The sequence below is a fragment of the Staurois parvus genome, unplaced genomic scaffold (genome assembly GCF_062004578.1).
Source record: "Staurois parvus isolate SC_StPar_1 unplaced genomic scaffold, SC_StPar_1.0 ptg001283l, whole genome shotgun sequence".
Taxonomy (NCBI): domain Eukaryota; kingdom Metazoa; phylum Chordata; class Amphibia; order Anura; family Ranidae; genus Staurois; species Staurois parvus.
The window spans coordinates 669947-694877 of record NW_028319079.1 but is presented as its reverse complement, the minus strand read 5'-3'; the positions used below and the strand labels follow the sequence as shown (position 1 = coordinate 694877).

At 43.4% G+C, this 24931-nt stretch overlaps 1 protein-coding gene and 1 long non-coding RNA gene across 4 annotated transcripts in view; one reads left to right on the top strand and one right to left on the bottom strand.

Annotated features, from left to right (window-relative positions):
* Window positions 1–24931, bottom strand: part of ILDR2 (immunoglobulin like domain containing receptor 2) — a 492420-nt gene that overhangs the window by 220629 nt on the left and 246860 nt on the right. The window lies entirely within an intron of this gene.
* Window positions 11987–20226, top strand: LOC149437622 (uncharacterized). Its single transcript, XR_016308036.1, has 3 exons — window positions 11987–12175; window positions 14353–14459; window positions 19973–20226. It is a non-coding gene; the product is annotated as an uncharacterized LOC149437622 (long non-coding RNA).

Sequence of the window (24931 nt, the reverse complement as noted above, 5' to 3'; positions counted from 1 at the left end):
TCACACCAGGTGCAGTTGGATGCATTTTTGACTGCACTCCAACTGCATAGACAGTATAAAATCCATCCTATGTTCATAGTTCATAAAAAATGTGGAGCATGCTGCATTTTTCCGCACCACAAACAAGCATCGCAGTGCACATTGCAGCCCGAGGACAGAAAGAAAGAAGAAGGAAATTACTTCACAGGACAAATGCAGATAGAAAAATGTGAATCAACGGAATGCAAACCATGCATCAAATACATGCAAATGTGCAAAGAATAAACACGCAATTGATGCGCAGTTTCTAGTGTGAATGGGCCCTTAGGGTGCCAATGCTTGCACACTGTACTGTCTCTAGGAAGAGCAACATTAACATCCTATTACAGAAAGTGTGTTAGCCCTACAGAACACCTCCCCCTTTCTATAACAAATAGGAGGTGTTCTGTAGTTCACAGAGGAGAACTGGGCAGAGCTGGTAACACTGCTTTACCTACCAAAGCACAATGCAGAGGACAGCACTAGATTTCTGGCAGGGTCAGCAGGTATTTCTTTGCACTTATCGCCCCGATATAACCACATGCTTTTAATGGAATAATAAAAAGACCAAAAGGCAGCAAATAAAAGACGTTCATTGTTCAGGTTTACATACACTTTAATCGCACAGCACAGAACTTGTTAATGTATCACCCCCTCCTCATTTGGATTGCAATACCACTTCTAGATATTGCAAGATGAAAGGTGCTGCGTGATGGGTTGTCATGGCAACCATTTATCTCAGTTATTTCTGTCAATTTTCTTAAATACTTGGAAAAAAAAAAAAACCTCATAAAGTAAGGGATGCAGAGTGGAAGATTAAAAGCAAGCCTGTGTACAGCTCAATCACCCTGGTCTCAGCTCCTGCAGGCTCATTCCCACTGTAATGCATGCGTTAATGCGCACAGTGCTGACTTTCATTGTCGTGCCTTTTAGACGAGTTGTATTAAAGTAATACTAAGCCTTTTTTTAAATATATTTTAATTCAGGAAATCCACACGAACATATAATGTAAAACAAAGTTGTCCTTCCTGGCTCCCCAGCCCGTTCCCAAGCTGCTTCCCCTCCACCTCTCCCTGTTTGCTGGTGTCTCCATTGCATAGCGGACACCAGTGCATGTGCACTTCCAGTTGGGGCTGTGTGCATCCACTGAAGCACACAGTGCCTTGCAAGCCACACCCCTGCACCTTCCTCTCAGTTCCTTTGTCTACTACAGTCCTCCGCTCTACCAGCTGAGCTATCAAAGGGAACTGATAGACAGCTGCAGGAGACAAAAGGGAGAGTTTTTATACCAGAAGGGACTGTAGTGGTATATACCGTTATCAATGCTTCACCTGCTCATGTGCAGCTCAGAGTACAATTACGGCACTGCTCTTTGCCACAATGACGTGCCTCCTATGAGTATGTGCGGACGTGACGTCATCGCGTCTGGCCATTCAAGAGGCCATCCAGAGCGAATCTGGAAGGGAGACTAGGAAAAGATGAAAGTGCTTGGGACCAGCTGGAGAGCTGACAACTAAGTGCCACCCATACTTCCTGGCCCTATACACATTAAACAGGCATTTAATTTTCTGATGAACTGAACTAAACTCCCACCCGGGGCTGTGTGCATCCATTGAAGCACACAGCCCCGCAGCCGGGGCTGTGTGCATCCATTGAAGCTGTGTGCATCCATTGAAGCAGGGGAGACCAGATCCATTGAAGCACACAGTGCCCTGCAAGCCACACCCTTGCTCCTTCCTCTCAGTTCCTGGTAGGCAGCTGCAGGAGCCAAAGGATCACTTACACTCTCCTGCAATCAGGAAATGCGAGGGAACGGCAAGGCTCGTGACGCACCCTGCAGCGGTGACAGGGACAGGTAAGTGTTAGGGAACAGGATGCGGGTTGTAATTCTACTGGAGAGTTTCCTACCTTCTAGTGCAGTGTATGTGGCTGTCTGAGGTGATGTACTGTGGGAGACCAGATATAGTGAATGCAGGGTCCAGGGAAAGCAGATATAGTGAATGCAGGGTCCGGGGAGACCAGATATAGTGAATGCAGGGTCCGGGGAGACCAGATATAGTGAATGCAGGGTCCGGGGAGACCAGATATAGTGAATGCAGGGTCCGGGGAGACCAGATATAGTGAATGCAGGGTCCGGGGAGACCAGATATAGGGAATGCAGGGTCCAGGAGACCAGATATAGTGAATACAGGGTCCAGGGAAAGCAGATATAGTGAATGCAGGGTCCAGGAGACCAGATATAGTGAATGCAGGGTCCAGGGAAAGCAGATATAGTGAATGCAGGGTCCAGGAGACCAGATATAGTGAATGCAGGGTCCGGGGAGACCAGATATAGTGAATACAGGTTCCTTGGATACTAGATATAGTGAATTCAGAGTCAGGGGAGACCAGATATAGTGAATTCAGAGTCAGGGGAGACCGGATGTAGTGAATGCGGGGTCCGGGGAGACCAGATATAGTAAATGCAGGGTTCAGGGAGACCAGATATAGAGAATGCAGGGTTCAGGGAGACCAGATATAGAGAATGCAGGGTCCGGGGAGACCAGATATAGTGAATTCAGGGTCCGGGGAGACCAGATATAGTGAATGCAGGGTCCGGGGAGACCAGATATAGTGAATGCAGGGTCCGGGGAGACCAGATATAGTGAATGCAGGGTCCGGGGAGACCAGATATAGTGAATGCAGGGTCCGGGGAGACCAGATATAGTGAATGCAGGGTCCGGGGAGACCAGATATAGTGAATGCAGGGTTCAGGGAGAGCAGATATAGTGAATGCAGGGTCCGGGGAGACCAGATATAGTGAATGCAGGGTCCGGGGTTTAGTAACACTTTAAGAAGTCCACTAACCATCTGTGGGATCTTCTTAGCATATGTTCAAGACTCAGCCTTTACTGCAGTCCTTTGCTTGCCTTTATCCGGCCCTTGGGGCACTATTTTTATCCACTGACACCAATGAAGGGACAAAATTCCTTCCAAAGCACCAACAATGAGGCCCAATAAGACCAACAATGGGGCATAACCCCCCAGCTCCACTGGGGAGCTATTCCTCCCAATTACACCATCAATGGGGCACTATTCATTCAACTGACACCATCAATGGGTCACTATTTCTCCCACTGACACCAAAGATGGGGCATTTTTTATTCCTACTGATGTCAAGAACTTTTGTACTCCCAATGCCCACAGTGCTCCTCCCTCCCCGAACTGGCCCTTTGTTCAGAAGTTTGGACCACCAATGAGATGGTAAGTATGAGAAGCAGAAATGATACTTCTCTGCAGTATTTCGGGACTTATGTCCCATGGAAGGGTGATAAATGCGGGATTGTGGGACCGATGTGCAGCACAGTAGACAGAGGCACGAGCTAAGCTGGTCAGGACATACACCAGGGCATGACAAATTTGCTTTGAATCTAGAAGCCAGCTAAAAAAGTCAGGAGCCAATTTATTTTATTTGAATAGTGTGGGTTGTCAGCGCCCGGGGGGGAAGGAAACGTTTGGGGTGACAAGCTTCACGCGATGAGATTTCCCACTCGGCATTCAGGATAAAACCACACCACGTTTTAGGTGCCACTGAAAATAATGGCACCTGAATCTGCATTTTGTGATGACAGTGATTCTGACACAATCCCAAAACACCCAGGTGTGAATGGAGCCGCCCTGGTTCACACATACGTGATGCTGGATGCGTTTTCACACTCCCAGATTCGCATGACACGCTACATATTATGTGTTCCTATTGAGGTGGTTCACACAGATGAGATCCACACGTATTGCGTTTTGAGTGCCATTATGAACAGGGTCCTGAGTTTGTAGCGGTGCGTTCTAGACTCTCAAGTGATAACAGTAGAGTGGTGTGTGGGGAGAAGTGTTCACATAGGATTGCCATTGTCAGGAATTTTTGCACTGAAGTCAATGAGAGGTGTTTTTGCATTGCAGTCAATGGAAGGCAGTTTTGTATTGAAGTCAATAAGATGCGATTCTGTACAGAAATCAATGGGAGGCATTTTTGCAATGAAGTCTATGGGAGGAGTTTTGGCATTGAAGTCAATCGGAGGCGATTTTCATTGAAGTCAATGGGAAGCAATTTTGTATTGAAGTCAATCGGAGACATTTTTGCATTGAAGTCAATAGGAGGCGATTTTGTATTGATGTCAATGGGAGGCAATTTTGTATTAAAGTCAATGGGAGGTGAATTTGCATTGAAGTCAATGGGAGGCGAATTTGCATTGAAGTCAATGGGAGGCGATTTTGCATCGAAGTCAATAGGAGGCAAATTTGCATTGAAGTCAATGGAAGGCGGTTTTGAATTGAAGTCAATAGGACGTGATTCTGCATTGAAGTCAATGGGATGCATTTTTGCATTGAAGTCTATGGGATGAGTTTTTGCATTGAAGTCAATTGGAGGCGTTTTACATTGAAATCAATTGGAGGAGTTTTTGCATTGAAGTCAATGCAACGTGATTTTGCATTAAAGTCAAAAGGGCGCGATTTTCCATTGAAGTCAATGGAATGTGATTCTGCATTGAAGTCAATGATAGGCAATTTTGCATTGAAGAAAATGGGATGTGATTTTGCCCAGAAGTCAATGGGACGTGATTTTTGCATTATAGTCAATGGGATGTGATTTTGCACTGACGTCAATGGGCGGTGTTCTTGCACTGAAGTCAATGGGGCACGATTTTGTATTGAAGTCACAGGGAGGCAGTATGTGAATCCAGGGGCTAGAACGCAACTTCTAGTTGCCATGGCAACCTGGCGCCTGGGATTTGTCGAGCCCTGTCATACACACCAAGTGGATCCAGGCAGTAGAAAGCCCTTTGCTAGACCCAGAACACACTGGTGGGGTTTGTATTAGGACTGAAAGTGCTTAAAGTGCTGTTAGTTCAGTAAAGGTAATTTTGGCCAATCCTAAACGATTACACAAAACAGGGTTCAAGCAGTTATATATCCTGTTCTCTGCTGGCAGAACACTGCAGGAGTGATTCCCCATCAACACTGACTGTGTGGGTGGGGGAATCATTTCCTTTCCTTCCACTTGTGCTGGAAGGAAAGGAAGATTCACAATCTATGGGCTTAACTGTCCTATCCTATGCAGTCGCCATTGGCAGAACAAGCATCCACAGCTGCCTGAACACAGCGGAGATTCCTCCATGGGCATTGGTAGTGTGGATGGGGAGATTGACAGATTTTCCCCTCTCTTGGGCTCAAGCTGCTGAAATCCATGCAGTCTACGGGGGCCTTTAGGATATAACTCTTGGAGGTTCAATAAACGCTTTTCTTTTTTGGGAAACAGAAATTTCCCCCCGCCTTCACACTCCATTCCCCGCTCTGCGATCGGCTCTCTTTCAGCTTCCAGGAGCCATACTGAAAAAGAAGAAATTAGATTCCGTTTTATTAAAATGATCCAGCCAGAGGCCTGGACGGGACCCCATAGATTCCATCCCGCTCCTGCCTGAAGACGCCTCTGGTAAAGACAAAAAAATGATTCCCAGAATGCCTCTTTGTTCAGCGGGGATGGAGCGGTTATAGCGAACCTACTAGTTCTAGGCAAAAAAAAAGACCCCGCGAGGATAGAATGTGTGAAATTGTGAGATAGGAACAATCACTGCCTGTTAATACATTTACATAAGAAGTGTCACATTATTGTGTCAAATAGTCAATACATTTAGGGTTCTCCATCTGACAGGCCAATTACTGTATTGTTCTCCTCATTAAATGCTTATCTCCGGTTCTGACAGTGATCTGCCAGAAGTCTAAAAGAGGAGCGGAGAGAGCCGGATACCACTGGCTACGAGCAACCCAAATAATGATGAATTCAAAGAATTATTCATGATAAGCGAGACTATTCCTCTTCTAATGTCTTGTCAACAGGAGTGATTTTTTTTTTTTTGCTGCAAGGGAATATCCCTTTAAAGCTGAACTCCAGCCTTGCTTTCAGTCTTGCACAGTTGTACCGGCTCCTCTCCTGCACTGAAATTCTTCTTCCGATTTCACTGCACACTGTGAGCTTTTCACAATGTGCATTAGAAGCTGTAGTAAGTCAGAGCCCATACTCGTTATACCCTACAACCACTTATAGTGCCACTCCAGATGCTCAGATGTACAGGTAATGCAGGCCATAGATGGGTCAAAAACCAGACGTTTTTTTAACAAAAAAACGAAAAATCGGTCGTTCAAAAGGCCGACGTTACCACCAACGGTGAAAAAAATTGGCCGATTTTTGTCCCATCTATGGCCGGCATTTAATTACTTCTGTCCCTGCAGAGAGCTGCGCTATTATATTTGACATGAAAAAGTATTGCAGTTGCAACAATGTATCTATTTGTATCCATTTCGGATACAGATGTTTTTATTCGGATACAAATAGATACAATGTTGCAACTGCAATACTTTTTCATGTCAAATATAATAGCGGACTGGAATTCTTTTTCTTCTTTTTCTTATTCTTTTTTTTCTTCTTTTTCTTCTTCTGTTTCTTCATCTTTTTCTTCTTCTTGCAAGTCACGGCTCATGCGCAGATTTTTTTAAAAAAATCGGCCGATTTGCCTATCATTTCCGGCAAAATCAGCCAATTTTTTCCAACTTTATTATTAAAAATGTGCCAAAATGCTGAAAAACGGTCAACCTATTAACCCACTAACGATCTGAAAATCTGCCGATTTTTTTTTCATCCAAAAAATCGGCCGGTTTTCGACCCATCTGTGGCCTGCATAAGTCTGGTGATTCCCTATTCAGTAAGTGTGCAGGGATCCATAAATGCCATGACACGTTTCACCACGGCCCCTGGGGCTTAGTAAGAAAAAGAGAGGAAGGCGCCTCTAAGTGCAGTATTGACAATTTTTTTAGTAAACAATGGATAAATTGCACTTACAAGATAAATAGTTAAAAAGACCCATCGTGTGGTAATTAGATCAAGGTGGGACATCCAGCCGTCCAGCAGCAAACTCTGTCTATAGGATCAAGATCAGGTCTGAAGAAGGAGCCTACTGAGCATGCTCAGAAATGCATTACCGCCCCCTTCACCTCCTACATCCGACTGCTCTCCTAGCTTCATTTTGATGCACAGGCACATCCTGGACTCTACTTCCTGATCCTATAGACAGAGTTTGCTGCTGGACGGCTGGATGTCCCACCTGGATCTAATTACCACACAATGAGTCTTTTTAACTATTTATCTAGTAAGTGCAAATTTTCCATTGTTTACTAAATAAATTGTTAATACTGCACTTAGAGGCGCCTTCCTCTCTTTTTCTTCTTACTGCATTAGAGCCTTGCTTCCACTCTAAGAAGAGCTGCCTCAGTGTTACTGCTCCCATCCATCCATCCCTGATATCCATCTGGCACCTTTATCCTACAGCTACAGAGGTAGGGCTCCAACAAACGCGCCCTATATAATATACATTTCCTGGGGCTTAGTAGTAGATCAAGCCCTGGATCAGGGTGAAACGCATCAGTGGGCATGGCTTAGGAGGAGCTTGAGGTTGAGGACCTTTCACTCTTCATATCACCTATGGAGCTAGCGATGTTCAGCGTCTTTTTGTTTCTAGATGGAGCCCATCTAAATTTCCTGGCTGAAGGATGTCCAATATCATCTAGGTATAGAGACATCTTGTCCTGCCTTATGTACTGCACTTGGCACTTTTTATTTATTTTCTGCACATATTTATTGCATAAGCACACTGCACATGTGGGTTTGTTTTTTTTGCTCACAGAGATGGAGGGCGCAGGTTTTTCAGTGCCTGCCCTGATGTCAGGGAGAGGATCTGTGGCTTTCGGGTCTTTTTCCTCTTCTCATCAATGGACTCTCTTCAGGAAAGCCCTAACCAAGTACTTGGAAGACTAGCTTCAGCAAGACCCTAAAGAGCAGGGTCTAGGTGGCCTAGGTGGACCAGAGTACTGTGCCACGTTAGGAGTCCTGCACTGTGGGGGGTTCAGGCATTGAGACCCTTCCTCTTCAGAGGATGGTCTATTACTGTACCCTTGTGCAGACAGATTGAAACAAGCGTGGCCAGTTTTGGAGGCAAAAGGATGTTTTTAGCATGAGAGTTACTGTAGAGCAGTGGTCTACAAATTGCTGGATGTGGCCCTCTGCTTGCCTTTATTGGGCCCTTGGGTCACTATTCCTCCCACTGATTTGAGGCACTGTCCCACAGTCAATGAGTTGAGACACCATTCCTTCCACTTACACCAGTAGTGGGGCACTATTCCTCCCACTGATACCAACGATGTGGCATTATTTCTCCCACTGACACCATTGATGGGGCATTATTTCTTCCACTGACACCAATGATGGGGCACTATTCCTCCCACCAATACCAGTGATGGCGCATCATCCCTCTTCCTACTAACCATATGCTCTTTGTCATTTTTTCACTCCTATTGACCACCAAGCCTAAGGAAAGGTTTACTCCCACTGACCCTGGAGCATATTCTACTTCCACTGGCCAAGGTCCGGCCCCACTAAAGTCTGAAGGGACAGTAAACTTGCCCTTTGCTTAGAAAGTTTGGAGACCCCTGCCGTAGAGCTACAGGGAGGTATTAGGCCTTAATTTGGCTACATGAAGAGTTAGGCAGGCCATACATGATTCATTTTCTTTTGTTCAAATATCAGGTTTAACAAAGAAAATTAATTGATATGCCCATCCACACATTGGAGGTGGATGGGGGAATCCCTCCCGCGGAGCTATTGTATTTTGACAGCAGGGAGGCTTCCCCGCCATGAAAATACACTCATCAGCACTGTGGGCTATCAAGCAAAAATTTTACAACAGCCTGCCCATAGATGGATCGAAATTCAGCCATCCCCTGCTGAACCGGCCACATTTTGATCCATCTATGGCCAGCTTTAGCATTAAGGTTACAGGGAGGGTAAATTTATTTTTACATATATTTGTAAATGCATTCCAAAAATGTAGATTTGTATTTGTAACCTCCCTAGCGGTCTGATTATGCCCATATTTCTGTGCTCAAAGCGGTAAATTTTTTTGCATGGAAATATGTATTTTTTTTATTGTAGGCCTGTAATTTTTAGGAATAACTCACTGAAATCTGTCCGAACAAGAGTCTAGTAAACATCCCGGGTAGGATAAAATTTGAAACACGAAATCATAAATTATAATATAATAAATAATCATAAAAAATAATAATATAATAATAATAAATTTAATTCAATAATATAATCAAACCAAAAACACTGAAATTTGAAATGAGCGCCAAGTTTGCACATCGCTGAGCAAAGTCGCAGAATCGTTTTCAGTGTCTGATGAGGAATTTCCCCCACGAATCATTATCACTCAATTCTGCAAGTGGTTCTGATTTACTATCGCTGTTCTCTAGCCGGTCTAAAACCGCTTTTGACCTAAAGGGACGCTTTTTGGACGCCATGGACGTTTCTCAGTTTCCAGGCAGAAAGAACAGTAAAAATGCAGGCAGGGCGCCGGACAAAGCACTCGGGACACAATGTATGTGAAATGGTTTGATACAGGAATGTTATACTATGTGATTTTAGTGTATTTAGTGAATGTCACTTTTTCACATTTTTAAATTTCCCGCCAGTTCCATCCCCCGTACGCCCCGACGCTCGCAGGGAACGGAACCCGGAAGACAGATGCCGGCATCGGCCAGAGGACATTGCCGGGGACACTGCAGGGGGGACATCGCGGGAGCGCAGGACAAGGTAAGTGCAGAAGAGATCCCGGAGCAACGCTGCAGTGTATTCCCGAGTGTAGCTCGGGGTTACCGCTTGTGGTGCTGAAACTTTACCCCGAGCTACACTCGGGAATACTGCCAGGGGGGTTAAAGACATACAGTATATTTGAAATGAATTTTAAAAAACATTTTTCATATATTTTGTAACAAAAACACATTTCAGCAAGCAGTGTATATATATATAATTTTTTTTTTTAATATATTGAATATGGCCAAAATTGTAGTATTTCAAATATATGGCAATATATTTGGGAAGAATATTTTTAAAATATATTTAAAATATATTTTCTTCCATGTGGGTTGCAATGAAATTCAGCAGGTTTGTTTGGGCAGTCCTCTAGTTCTCTAGTTCTGTAGAAGCAGTGAATACGCTAAGGTTCAGGGCCATTCATAACAAAAAGTTACTGAAGATGACAAAAATATAGTTCGCATGGCAGTCAGCTGTACAAGATGGATGCCAGGATAAAAAATTACAGCTATACAACAAGCATGCTGTGTTCTCATAAATTAGACTTAAATCTGAACTGTAGTTATTAAAAGACCACCATTTTATTATTATATGAGCAAAGCGTCGGATGCCGTGGTGTAAAGCACGCCGCCACTGGACTCTAGAGCAGTGGAGACGTGTTCTCTGAAGTGACCAATCACGCTTCTCTGTCTGGCAATCCAATGGGCGTGTCTGGGTGTGGCGTTTGCCAGAATGGTACTTGCCTGACTGCATTGTGCCAAGTGTAAGGAGTGGAGGGGAGGTTATGGTGTGGGGTTGTTTTTCAGGGTTTGGGCTTGGCCCCCTAGTTCCAGTGAAGGGAACTCTTAAGGCATCAGCATACCAATTTCATGCTCCGAACTTTGTGGGAAGAGTTTGGGGATGGCCCCTTCCTGTTCCAACATGACTGCACACCAGTGCACAAAGCAAGGTCCATAAAGACATGGAGGAGAGAGTTTGGGGTGGAGGAACTTGACTGACCTGCACAGAGTCCTGACCTCAACCCAATGGAATATCTTTGGGGAGAATTAGAGTGGAGACTGTCTTATCCGACACATCAGTGCCTGACCTCACAAATGCGCTTTTAAACCTTGTGGACGGCCTTCCCATAAGAGTTGAAGCTGTTATAGCTGCAAAGGGCGGGGCCAACTCAAAAATGAACCCTTAGGACTAATGCATGCCATAGACGGGTAGAAAATCGGACGATTTTTTGGCCGAAAAAAAAATCGGCTGATTTTCGCACCGTTAGTGGGTTAATTGGTCGGTGGTTTTTTGGGATTTTGGCACATTTTTTTTAAATCAGCTGATCTTTTTACCGATAAAAAATCCGTGCATGACACGTGACTTGATAGAAGAAGAAAAAGAAGAAGAAGAATTCCAGTCCGCTATTATATTTGACATGAAAAAGTCTTGCGGTTGCAACATTGTATCTATTTGTATCCGAATAAAACCATCTGTATCCGAAATGGATACAAATAGATACATTGTTGTAACCGCTATACTTTTTCATGTCAAATATAATAGTGCAGCTCTCTGCAGGGACAGAAGTAATTAAATGCCGGCCGTAGATGGGACGAAAATCGGCCGATTTTTTTTATTGTTGGTGGTAACGTCAGCCTATTGAACGACAGATTTTTCTTTTTTTTTCTTTTTTTTTTTAAAAAACGGCTGGTTTTTGACCCATCTATGGCCTGCATAAGACTAGGTGGGTGTAAAGGCAGGCGGCCCAATACCTTTGGCAATATAGTATAGATAAATAGATAGATAGATAGATAGATAGATAGATAGATAGATAGATAGATAGATCATAGATAGATAGATAGATAGATAGATAGATAGATCATAGATAGATAGATAGATAGATAGATAGATAGATAGATAGATAATAGATAGATAGATAGATAGATAATAGATAGAGCGATAAATAGATGATAGATAGATAGATAGATAGATAGATAGATAGATAGATAATAGATAGATAGATAGATAGATAGATAGATAGATGGATAGAATGTATTTATCTTTATTTTTCACATCAAGTTCTCCGTATGTGAGATTCAGAAGGGAACCTGCGGTAGATGTAACAGCATCATAAACAGCATTTTCAGATCATCAAGTTACTAACAGAAGGAGGTGGGGTAGACTGGTGCACTACACAAATAAATGACAACATTTTAGGCTTTTCCTGCAGTGTACCTTTACAATCTGGAGGAGATGAAAACCTGCCTTATCATAAAATGCAGCTGGCTATTTGGTTTACGTGTCCCAGCATGAATAATTTGTTTTCCGTACAGTACGACACGCTTCACTTCTCACACTCTGCAGTTTTGTTGTTTTGGACTATTCCCACCACCGAGCTGTTATCTCAGGAATTTTCTTTCAAAAACTGACCTTATGGGACGGGTAAAGTAATTTCGTAAGCTGGCTCTCTCTCTGAGGCTGATCATTAGCAAAAATTATCAAGTGAGTACACAAAGACATTTAACAAATTTTGCAGAGGGCCGAGAGAAAAACTCACATTCTATAAATACACAGGAGACACATTTACGACACTCACCCCTTCCCCTGTCTGTAAGCATTTTCTATAGCAACTTATAGGGGGCACTTTTCTCTCCTGGAATACTCTGCATTGCAGACATGTTATAGGAGTCGGTCAGAGACTGGGAACATGTTACAGGAGTTGGTCAGAGACTGGGGACATGCTACAAGAGTTGGTCAGAGACTATGGATATGCTACAGGAGTTGGACAAAGACTGGGAACATGTTACAGGAGTTGGTCAGAGACTGGGGACATGCTACAAGAGTTGGTCAGAGACTATGGATATGCTACAGGAGTTGGACAGAGACTGGGAACATGTTACAGGAGTTGGTCAGAAACTGGGGACATGCTACAAGAGTTGGTCAGAGACTACGGATATGCTACAGGAGTTGGACAGAGACTGGGAACATGTTACAAGAGTTGGTCAGAGACTGGGGACATGCTACAAGAGTTGGTCAGAGACTATGGATATGCTATAGGAGTTGGACAGAGACTAGGAACATGTTATAAGTTGGTCAGACTGGGGACATGCTACGGGAGTTGATCAGAGACTAGGGTTGGGGGTGGGTGGGCGTACTTCCACAGATGGTCAGATACTGGAAACATGCTACAGAAGTTGGTCAGAGGCTAGGGACATGCTACAGTAGTTGGTCAGAGACTGGGAATATTCTTCAGGAGATGGTCAATGACTGCACGGACGTGCTATGGGAGTTGTTGGAGACTAGAGATGTGCATCAAGATATAATCAGAGGCTGTGGATATGTCTTAGATGGTCAAAGTCTGGGGACCTGCTTCAGGAGATAGAGACTGAGGATGTGCTATAGAAGTTGTTGGCGACTGTGAAAGTACTACAGAAGAAAGACAGACTACAGAAACGTTATATGAGGCTGCTAGAGATCACTTCTATAACAGTTCCTGTACAAATCAATGTTTCCACATATGTGCTCCCTACAGCAGCCATAAAAAATTTCTTGAGCCGCGTTTCATACCTCTCTCAGCAAAATACATTAGAGGCAACAGGGTAAAAATGATGGAGAGCACAGAAGAAAGTAAGACAGCGTGAAATAAATAAACCAAACAATATAAATACTAGAAGCCAGTCTAAAGAATATTTTTCCTTCACTAGAATGAGTAAGCACCAAAATACAGAATATTATCTCCAGAGACCCTGAGGGCTGCAATATAAGGGCCAAACGGCTGCATGTGGCACTCTGGTCGTAGGTTGGGCACCAGGGATCTAAGTGGACGTAACAGAGAGGAATATTCACTATACTCCTCATTTCCCTGGTAGCCAGCATTCTTCTGAGCTCCTGCCCTGAAATTTGGAAGGGGACCCTTGATGTCCCCACATGGAATACAGATCTGCAGGTCCTGCATTGTACGTGATGACGTCAGTGAGAACCACAAGACCCAAGAGGAGGAGCAGCTAAGGGGGACCAGTCATTAAGTCTGTGGGTTGGTCACCCAAATTCAATTTTTAGATGCTAACCAGAGTTTAGCTTTAAATATAATAATAGAAATGTGGAATGACAAAGATGTAAAAGTGTGAAAATCACATCAAAAAATACTATCAGGTGAACATTTCAATAATAGTTTCACTGAAAATCTCCTGTCGTCTCTTTAGGAAAACAACCATATCCTTAAATACCAAGTCCCTTTAACACAAAACTAACACTATAAATTTATATTAAAACAAACTTTTCTACCCAAAGTCATACATATGAACAAACTGAAACATTTGCATATTTTAGGAACGCTAATTTTGAAATGAAATATACATTTGCTTATCACCTAAACAGGATGCAATACATTTACCATATACAGTATAGTTATAATGCTAAATTAAGTTTGTTTTTTATAACATTGTTATTTATTAATATTTATTCAAAAGAATGTTCATCTTTACCTTGCTGTACTGGTACATTGTTTATCTATTATGTATTTACAAATGTATACTTAAAGCGGAGCTCCACCCAAAAGGGGAAGTTCCGCTTTAAGAACTCATCCCCGCTCCCGTTAAAGAATTGGCACGTTTGAGGAGTGGGGTGAAGGGGGGGGTTACCCAATTTTGACCTGACAGGTACCTGCTCTTACTTCCTAGGTGATCGGAAGCGGAAGATTCAACCAACAACCCCCCGCCTCCCTTCTGGGACATGTGATGGCCGGTGAAACCGGCTGCGGGGAGCACACCACTGGATCAAGATACAGGTGAGTGGCTGTTTTTTAAAACTCAGCAGCTGCAGTTTTTGTCGCTGCTGCCTTTTTTTCACAGGAGACTGAAGCTCCACTTTAATTACAAGTATGTCTATTATTAGCCCTGATGAAGTGGATGCAGATACTTGAAAATAGTGGTGCACCGAAATGAAAATTCTGGTGCTGAAACCAAAAATTCAAAATGCACTTGGCCAAAAACCGAAATGCGCAGTTTTTAAAAATGAATATATATCTTTTGGAAAAAAATGCACTTTGATTAAAAAAAACAAAAAAAAATACAATATATACCCCAATTGTTTTGTAAGACATGAAAGAGGATGTTATGGCGAGTAAATAGATACCCAACATGTCACGCTCTAAAATTGCGCACGCTCGTAGAATGGTGCGAAACTGCGGTACTTAAAAATCTCCATGGGTGATGCTTTAAAAAGTTCTACAGGTTAGCAGTGTAAACTTACAGAGGAGGTCTAGTGTGAGAATTATTGCTCTTGCTCTGACGTTCGTGGTGATATCTAACCTGTGTGGTTTGAGCACTGTTTACATGTGTGGGCATGGCCTACATATGCGGTTACCAGTACGTGCGAGCACAGGGGGACGGGGGCACTTTAAACTTTTAAAAAAAAATTTATTCAATGTTTTTGGTTTTTTTGCACTGTCCCTTTAAAACATTTTTTTTATTACTTTTATTCTTATCACAAGAAATACATACATCCCTTGTGATAGAAATAAGACCCCACATCTCTTCTCTGTAATGTAAAGCATTGAATCAAAAAAAATCATTGATCTAGTGCTTTAAAAAAAAAAAAAAAAAATGGCTGGAACAGGAAGTGACATCACTCCGGTCCTCCAAGGGCATAGGGCATAGAGATGAGTGGCAGCCATCTTTCCTTCACTCATCTCCTATGCCCAGCGCTGGGATAGATTGTGAACCACCAAGCGGCAGCAAGGGGCGAGGTTTTTTTTGGCACCTGTATCAGTGCTTTTTTCATGTCGGCCGCCGGCTGAAAAGGGTATTTTCGGCCGAAGCGCTTCGGCCACCGAAATTTCGGTGCATTCCTACTTGAAAAGCATTGTATCTCCATAACTCTTCCATTAATATAGTTGGTACATTGTTTATCTTCATTTATACAGGCCTGGTAAAAGGGATGCAAATACTTGAAAATTCATTGCTTTTCCCTTCGATAGAGATAACCATTTAGGTATGATGAAGGGTGAACGATGGCACGCCATCACTACCCATATATTCAAGAAATAATACGAGAAGCTACTAGGGACTTTCTAGGTGCAATCACCATTTCTCCATTTAATAAACATCCCAGCTCCCTCACCAACACTTAAAAGATAAGTTTGCCTTTTTAGAAAAATAATAAATACACAAATTTTTGCAGAAAAAAATGTTTTGTTTTTTGTTCCCTGCAGGAGCCAGAAAGCATTGCACCCGTGATCAGTGAATCAGGGGTGCAATCTCAGGCTTCTGCAGACAAGCCCTGCAGCTTTCAGGCAATACCTGCATACAGGCTGTCAGTTCGAAAGCTGCAAGGCTTGTGAATTAACTACAAGGGCGCTCATCAGTGTGCTCACAGTTCAGTCAGGACTACAAGCAATATGCTGCGGTAGTTGGCGGTACTATTAGTTCATACATTGGCAGGAAACTGTAAATGAATGACGCAACAGTGTGGGTGGAGCCCCATAGGGCTGCACTGTTTTTGAATTGTGACAGCAGGTACAGGGAGAGGCTCCATTGTTATATATGCACCTACTATGGGCAGCACAGTGGCTAAATGGTTAGCACTTCCGCCTGGCAGTACTCGGGTCGTTGGTTCAAATTCCAGCCACGGCACCACCTGCCTGGAGTTTGCATGTTCTCCCCGTGACTGTGTGGGTTTCCTCCAGGTACTCCAGTTTCCTCTCACACTCCAAAGACATGCTGGTAGGTTAATTGTCTCCTGTCTAAATTGTCCCTAGTATTTGTATGTATGAATGTGAGTTAGGGACCTTAGATTGTACACCCCTTGAGGGTTAGGGACTGATGTGAATGTACAATATATATGTAAAGCGCTGTGTAAATTGATGGCGCTATATAAGTACCTGAAATAAATAAATGGAGGCACTGGAAACTTAAGAGTTAGGACTGCAGTATATACAGAGGTCCCTTGACGTGGAGACATATGCATACATTTGCAAATGTGTGCAAACAAAACCCTGTGCTGGGAAATCTTTTGTTTGCAATGTGTGTCCCCCTTCCATGTACTCCTTGCTGTAAAGGCAAGTTATAGGTTGGGGTGGCTTCCATTTTTTTGTATAGCAGGGAGAGGTTTCCTCATCTGCCACACTGGGAGGATCAGGGCAAGAGGTGGCAGGAGCTGGAACATGTTTCATGTTCCACCCTAAATACACGTAGAACATGTTCCAAAAGGTGAATCTATCCTTTATTAATACCTCGTGGTCACTATAATATACAGTCATGGACAAAAATATCGGCACCACTGAATTTCTTTCAGATAATGCACCACTTCACCCAGAAAATTGTTGCAATTACAAATGTTTAGGCATTCTCAAGTTTATTTCTTTTGTTTGTATTGGTACGACGCAAAAAAAAGTGTAGAAACAAAAAGCCAAATCTCACAAAATTCCACGCAAAACACCAAAAGTGGACTGGACAAAATTATTGGCACCGTCTCAAAATTGTAAGAAATAATTGCATTCCAAGTCCTTGATGCTTTTGTAATTTGCAATTTAACTCACCTGCATATATTTACAGATCTTAATGTTCCTGTGTCCACTGTGCGAACATTGTCAAGAAGTTTATAGCCCATGGTACTGTGGCTAATCTCCCTGGATGTGGAAGAAAGAGATAAACTTGATCAAAGATTGCAACGAAGGATTGTTCGAATGGTGTATAAAGAACCTCGATCAACTTCCAGACAAATTCAAGCTGACCTTCAGGCACAGGGTACATCTGTGTCAGCTCACACTATACGCCGCCATCTGAACGATAACGATTGCTATGGTGGGAAACACAGGAGGACCCCACTGCCGACACAGAAACATAAAAAAGCCAGATTGGAGTTTGCCAAAACTTACCTGAGGAAGCCAAAATCATTTCGGGAGAATGTGCTGTGGACAGAGGAAACAAAATGACAGCTTTTTGGTAAAGCCCATCATTCTACTGTTTTCAGAAAAAGCAATGAGGCCTTTAAAGAAAAGAATCCAGAATCCAGTCCCTACAGTCACACATGGTGGAGGGTCACTGATGTTTTGGGGTTGCTTTGCTGCTTCAGGCACTGGATGTCTTGACCGTGTGAAATCTGAAGACTACCAAAGAATTCTGGGGTGCAATGTAGGGCCCAGTGTCAGATAGTTGGATCTCCGTCAGAGGTCATGGGTCTTACAGGAGGACAATGACCAAAAGCTCACGTCAAAAAGCCCCCAGAAATGGTTTCAGACAAAGCGCTGGAGAGGACTGAACTGGTCAGCTATGAATCCAGATCTCAATCCCATAGAGCTCCTGTGGAGAGATCTCAAAACAGCAGTTGGGAAAGGGAACCCTTCCAATCTGAGAGACCTGGAGCAGTTAGCGAATGGAGAGTGCTCCAAAATTCCAGTAGAGAGGTGGAAGAAACTCATTGATGGTTACAGGAGGCCATTGATTTCAGTTATTTTTTCCAAATATTAAATTGAGAGTGCCAATAATTTTGTCCAGTCCATTATTAGGGTTTTGCATAGAATGTGTCATATTTGGCCTTTTGATTCTCCACTTTTTTGTGTCATACCAATACAAACAAAAGAAATAAACATGAGAATTCAGAAACATTTGTAATTGCAATAATTTCCGGAGGGGTAGTACATTATCTGACAGAAATGCAGGAGTGCCAATATTTTTGGCCATGACTGTAGGTATACACATTGAAACATTTTTTTCCCTTATTATCTTTTTATGATTTCATTGGTCTGTGCTCTCTGTATCCCATGTCGCCATTTGTAACTAAAATTGTCAACGGTGGCCTTCCTGGTACTCTGTGCCGGCCTACCAAGGAGTTCTGCCCCAGATCTTATTCATGTGCTATACAAGATGTGGTGAAGTTTAACCCCCCTTGCGGTATTCCCGAGTGTAGCTCGGGGTAAAGTTTCAGTACCAAAAGCGGTAACCCCGAGCTACACTCGGGCTTACCATGCGGCGTTGCTCAGGGGGTCCCTGCAGCACTTACCTTGTCCTTCGCTCCCGCGATGCGTCCCCTGCAGTGTCCCCGGCCATCTCCTCCGGCCGATGCCGGCATCCGGCTTCCATGTTCCGGCCCCTGTGACGTCGGGACGTACGGGTGCCGGAACCGGCGGCAAATTTGAACTTTTTAAAAAAGTAATTTTTTTAAAAATTATTATTACATAGTAAAACATTGCTGTTTCAAACCATTTCACATACATTTTGTCCCTACTGCTTTGTCCGGCGCCCTGCCTGCATTTTGACTGTTCTTTCTGCCTGGAAACTTAGAAATGTCCATGGCGTCCAAAAAGCGTCCCTTTATTTCAAAATCGGTTTTAGACCGGCTAGAGAACAGCGATAGTAAATCAGAACCACTTGCAGAATTGAGTGATAATGATTCGTGGGGGAAATTCCTCATCAGACACTGAAAACGATTCTGCGACTTTGCTCAGCGATGTGCGAACTTGGCGCTATATTTCAAATTTCAGTGTTTTTGGTTTGAATATATTATTTAATTACATTTATTATATTATTATTTTTTATGATTATTTATTAAATTATAATTTATGATTTTGCATTTCAAGTTTTATCATACCCGGGATGTTTACTAGACTCTTGTTCGGACAGATTTCAGTGAGTTATTCCTAAAAATTACAGGCCTACAATAAAAAAAAATACATATTTCCATGCAAAAAAATGGTACCGCTTTCAGCACCAAAAATCTGAAATAATCATACCGCCAGGGAGGTTAATATTGTCTTGATTTGCTGCCATGGTGTTAGCAAGTGGGCTTCATCACACCAGCCAACAATCACATTGCTAACACTAAGGCAATGTCAAAAAAGAAACCCAAGAACTTGCGGGATTCCATGTCATTGCAATTAAGATCTCTCTGGAAGACACTGGTGATGTAGCTTGCCCGGGGAGCACTGTGAAGGTAAATACACATCTTCCTACTAAATAGAAGTTGGGATGTATTGTTATCAGCCTTTGTGTTGGTGGAAGGGAAGGTTTTGAACACCAGCATTGCCCCACATGATATCCAAAGTTATAAAGCAGCAATAAAAATGAAAAGAATGTACCTGTAATGCACAGCCCCCAGGATCCCTGCAATGGAGAGTGTTTCAATATGCCCATGCTGACTTCCTACTGAGATTTAGTTTGCTGGTTACCACTGTGTACCTTGAAGTGGAATTTCACTCTCTGAATCGACTATTTTGAAGCCTTATGTTGCTAGCATTAGAAAATAGATAGGAAATCATATTATATTAACCTGTTTTCACCTTTTTTTTTTATATTTCTTCAGTTACTTCCTGGTTTCTAGCCTAAGTAAATGATGTCATAATCCCAGAAGTCTTCAGGCAGGGAGGAGGGGTTTCCTCAGCTAAGTACATCTTCTTGCTCTGATGAAGAAGTTTCGTCCTTCGAATCGCGTCAGCTGTTCCCTGAGTGTCCACTCCTCTGATGGGACTCGCGCAGGCTGCTTTTATCCCTAGTCCCTTTGAGGACTTACATGCATGATATACTTCAGTGTTTGTGAGTATTATTCTGTAATTAATAAATTTTGGCTTACTGAGGTAATGCGCAAGGTTGGTGCGCTCTTTGTTTGTTTTCGCTTCACAGTATTGGTCGGGTTTCCCCAGCCTTGTTTGGCGCTGCACAACCCCATCTGCACTGGTGGTAGAAACTTCCAAGTCCTGACTCCATCTACCTACCCCGTGTTGGGTCATAGAGCGCAAGAGAGTTCGTTTTCTTTCTACATCTTCCTGAATGCCTGAGCTAAGGGCACATGGATTCCAGGATGTCAATGTTACAGGAATCATTTGCCCTTACTTAAGATGGCCACAGCCAGAAATGCTAGGGGGGTGTTTTTCAAAGTTGATCCCAGAAAAATCAAGCATGGTGACATGAAGGGATGGGTGAGTTTGCTTTGAATACTGAAAATGAATTACAAATAGTAAATGGCCTTTTTGGTTTGTGGTGCTCAGACACAGTGTAATTATGCTATAGGCAACTGCCTTTTTTCATTGAATAACAGTTGCTACCTTTTTTTTTTTTTTTCTCAGTGCTGCTGATCTCTTCCAGTCATCTTCAGCAAGTCTACATACAATCGCTCTGGCTTCTACTGCACATCATTGTTCTGGACCGTAACAATGCCTGCACAATGTGGGGTTGATTTACTAAAGCTGGAGAGTGCAACATGTGGCGCAGCTCTGCAGAGAAACCAATCAGCTTCCAGGTATTATTGTCAAAGCATAATTGAACAAGCTGAAGTTAGAAGCTGATTGGCTATCATGCACAGCTGCACTAGATTTTGCACCTTCCCCTGGGTGTCCCAACCAGGGAAACGTGTGACAGGGTGAAAGATGTACAACACAACAGAGAAACTGTTGTCACCCTGTAACAGGAAGTGCCTAAACAAGGGCCTTCATGGCAGGATCACCAAAGACCAGGATAACCACTCCGAACTAGGTGTGCGAAGCAGTAGGCCAGGGCCCAACTTTTTGAGTTTCGGGAGCATAAAAAAACCCTAAAAGGCTCGTGCAGGCATTTCTACTTATTTCTATTGCTGATTACAACTTTTGGTGGATAGAAAAGTTTGCTGAAATAGTTAAAGAAGTAAAACCCTTTCCAAGCAAACAAGTGCCATCTATTAGCATATGAAGCGGTGTATGGTGATATTTTGGATGTCTTCCAGGATTAGCAAATACAAACGAGGAATGTTTTTATCCTGGAGCATTGCTGCCTTTTACTACTTAAATAGTTTGTATTATCCTTTGTAGCGCAAAATGTGATTTTGCCATTCACTCTCCCATGGAGCATTTGGAAACGGTTTCTGATGCCAATAGAACAATGCAAAACATGCGCTAATTAAGAATACTAGTCTAATTAGAAAGCAGGACATTGTTTTAATGGTAACCTGTCAGAATAGTTATTTATCAAGCACAGCCACATTTGGCAAGGCCAAGGCTCACATCTGGGACAGCCAAGACTTCCATCCAGCAGGGTCAAGAATCCCATCCACCAGGGCCAAGACACGTCCAGCACAGCCAAGATGCACATCCAGCAAGGCCAAGACTCACATAGGGCAAGGCCAAGACTCATATCATGCAAGACCAAGGCTCGCATCTGGCATGGCCAGGACTCCCATCTGGCACAGCTAAGATTCATAAGATTCACATTGGGCAAGGCCAAGACTGACATCATGCAAGGTCAAGGCTCACATCCGGCACAACCAGGATCTGGCATGGCAAAAAGTCACATTGGGCAAAGCCAAAACCCACATCCTGCAAGGCCAAAGCTCACATCTGGGACAGCCAGGACTTCCATCCAGCAGGGTCAAGAATCCTATCCAGCAACTGTTATTCAGTTAGGGCAGGGGTCTCCAAACTTTCTAAACAAAGAGCCAGTAAACTGTCCTTCAGACTTTGTGGGGGCCGGACTAAGGCCAGTGGGAGTAGAAAATGTCCTTGTGTCAGTAGGGGGCAAACAGTGCGTCAATATTGGTGACAGTGGTAGGAATAGTGCCTCATTGTTGGTGTCATTGGGAAGAATTATGCCTCACTGTTGTTGTCATTAGGAGGAATTGTGCCCTTTCATTGGTGTCATTGGCATATGCCCAATTGTTGGTGTAATTGGGAGGAATTGTGCTCCATTGTTGGTGCATTGGGAGGAAATGTGCTCCACTGTATGTCTCATTTGGAGGTATTGTGCCCCCTCATTGTTGTCATTGGAAGGACATATGCCCAATTGTTGGTGTCAATTGGAAAACACAAACCCAACTGTTGATGTCAGTGGATGGAATAGTGCCCCAAGGGCCAGATAGAAGCAAGCAAAAGGCCACATCTGACCCCCGGGCTGCAGTTTGGTGACCATTGAGTTAGGGTGTCCTGCTACTTCAATTACACAGGGGGCTTTGTCAGTAGAGAAAGTAGGACACAAAACCTGCTTTCCAAAACACCCCAAAAGCCTTATGAGCAAAAAAAAAAAAAAAGGCAATGTTTTTCACCCTGCCCTGCCTTACATTGTGGGGTGGACTTACTAAAGGCAAATAAACTGTGCACTTTGCAACCGCAGTTGTTCCAGAACTTTGATCACCCAATCATGTTCAAGTAAAAATGCATTTTTTTTTTGTTTACTTTCCTTGAATGTGATTGGGTGTGCTTTGCAAAGTGAAGCTTCACTTCATTTACTAAGCTCTGGAGCAACTGCACTTGCAAAGTGCACAGTCTATTTGCCTTTAGTAAATTCACCCCACTGTTTCCTCTAGAACAAACATTGAATACAATCCTAGACTCCCATCTGTCCTTTCAGTCCCAAATCCAATCACTCTCCAAATCTTGTAGACTTCACCTCCACAACATCTCCAGGATATTCCCTTGTTATATCTCGCCTTGACTATTGTAACTCCCTCCTCATTGGCCTACCTCATCGCAGGCTATCCCTTTTTCAGTCTATCATGAATGCTGCTGCCAGACTCATCCACCTTACTAACCGTTCCGTATCTGCCACCCCTCTCTGCCAATCCCTCCACTGGCCTCCACGCAGTGTCCTCCACCCCTCTCTGCCAATCCCTCCACTGGTCTCCACTCAGTGTCCTCCACCCCTCTCTGCCAATCCCTCCACTGGCCTCCACTCAGTGTCCTCCACCCCTCTCTGCCAATCCCTCCACTGGTCTCCACTCAGTGTCCTCCACCCCTCTCTGCCAATCCCTCCACTGGCTTCCAATTGCCCAATGGAGAAAATTCAAAACATTAACAATAACGTATAAAACCATTTATAACTCCGCCCCAAATTACATCACCGATCTTGTCTCCAAATATCACCCAAACCTTACTCTCCGCTCCTCGCACGACCTCCTGCTCTCTAGCTCCCTTGTCTCCTCCTCCCATGCTCTTCTCCAGAACTTCCCCCATACTCTGGAACTCTCTACCCCAATCTATCAGGCTATCGCCTACTCTGCTCACTTGTAGGCGATCTCTGAAAACCTATCTCTACAGGGAAGCCTATCCTGCCCTCAGCTAATAGTGGAATCTTCTACTCTTCCTACCAGTCCATCCCCCACAGTTACTACCTTTTGTACCATTAGCCCCTCCCTCCTAGATTGTAAGCTCCAAGAATCAGGGCCCTCCTAACCCTCTTGTACTGAACTGTATTGTTGCTGTATTGTCTCCCGTTATATTGTAAAGTGCTGAGCAAACCATTGGCGCTATATAAATCCTGTATAATAATAATATTATTATTTTAAAAAAATATGTAATAGTCATAACCAAAAAGTAAGAAAAAAAATTAAAAAACCCCCAAAAAAACAAAAACTAGAAAAGCGACTCCGAAGTGATCTCCAATCAGAGTGGCAGTCCCCTGACATGAAAGCTGAACTGATCACACAGGTGTCAAAGCAGATTGTCAAAAGATTGGCTCGTCTCTAATTATTACCGTTTCCTGCTCACTGACCTCAGGGTTCCTCTATGGAAAAGAGCTGTAATAATACAAATTCCATCAAATAACATCAATCAGCTCGATGCGTTCTCCTAGTGCGCTCATATGTACGCTCCCCATTATTCAACTCTCAGGAAGGAAGCGCGGTATTCCTCTAATTCCAGCAGTAATAGGGAGCCTGTCGGGGAGGGGGGGGGTAGCATATGTTTTTTTCTGTCTAATTAATCTGCAGCCAAGTGAACTGTGTGTAGTGTTGATGATTTACTAACACTGTCATCTTCCTGACCCGTGTGGCGCGGGGATGACGGGTGAAATCCACGTGACTCTTTATAACAGATGAGCCTTTTGTATATTCTTAATATAGAATTCCAGGCTAACAGCGAAACACACAAATTACATAAATACATTGGAATCGTTTTACCCGCCAAAGATGAGCTGTATTTGTGTCCATCCAGTCCTGAGAATTTGTACAGCCCTGCCACATAGCACAGCCTTGTCCAACAGAGCAGGAGACCTGATTTTTCTCTGCAGCAGTTAAAGTTTTAGTTCACCTTTACTAAAAATCTGTTAAGACAACCTAACACTAGACCCGCTCCTCACCATCCCCCCGTCCTGCTGTACTTACCTCCCGTGATCCTGAGTCCAGGAATCGAAAATCCCTGCTGCTTTCGTTCCTCTCCATACTGCACTGCCAGTTCAGACTAGACAGTTTCTGGTTGGTCAGTGCTGTTCATGTAAGGTCTGGGGGGGCATGAAGGGGTGGAGGGTCTGATATTGGGTCAAAAAACGTGAGCTAACACTTTAAAGCACTACATGGGCCATCTGC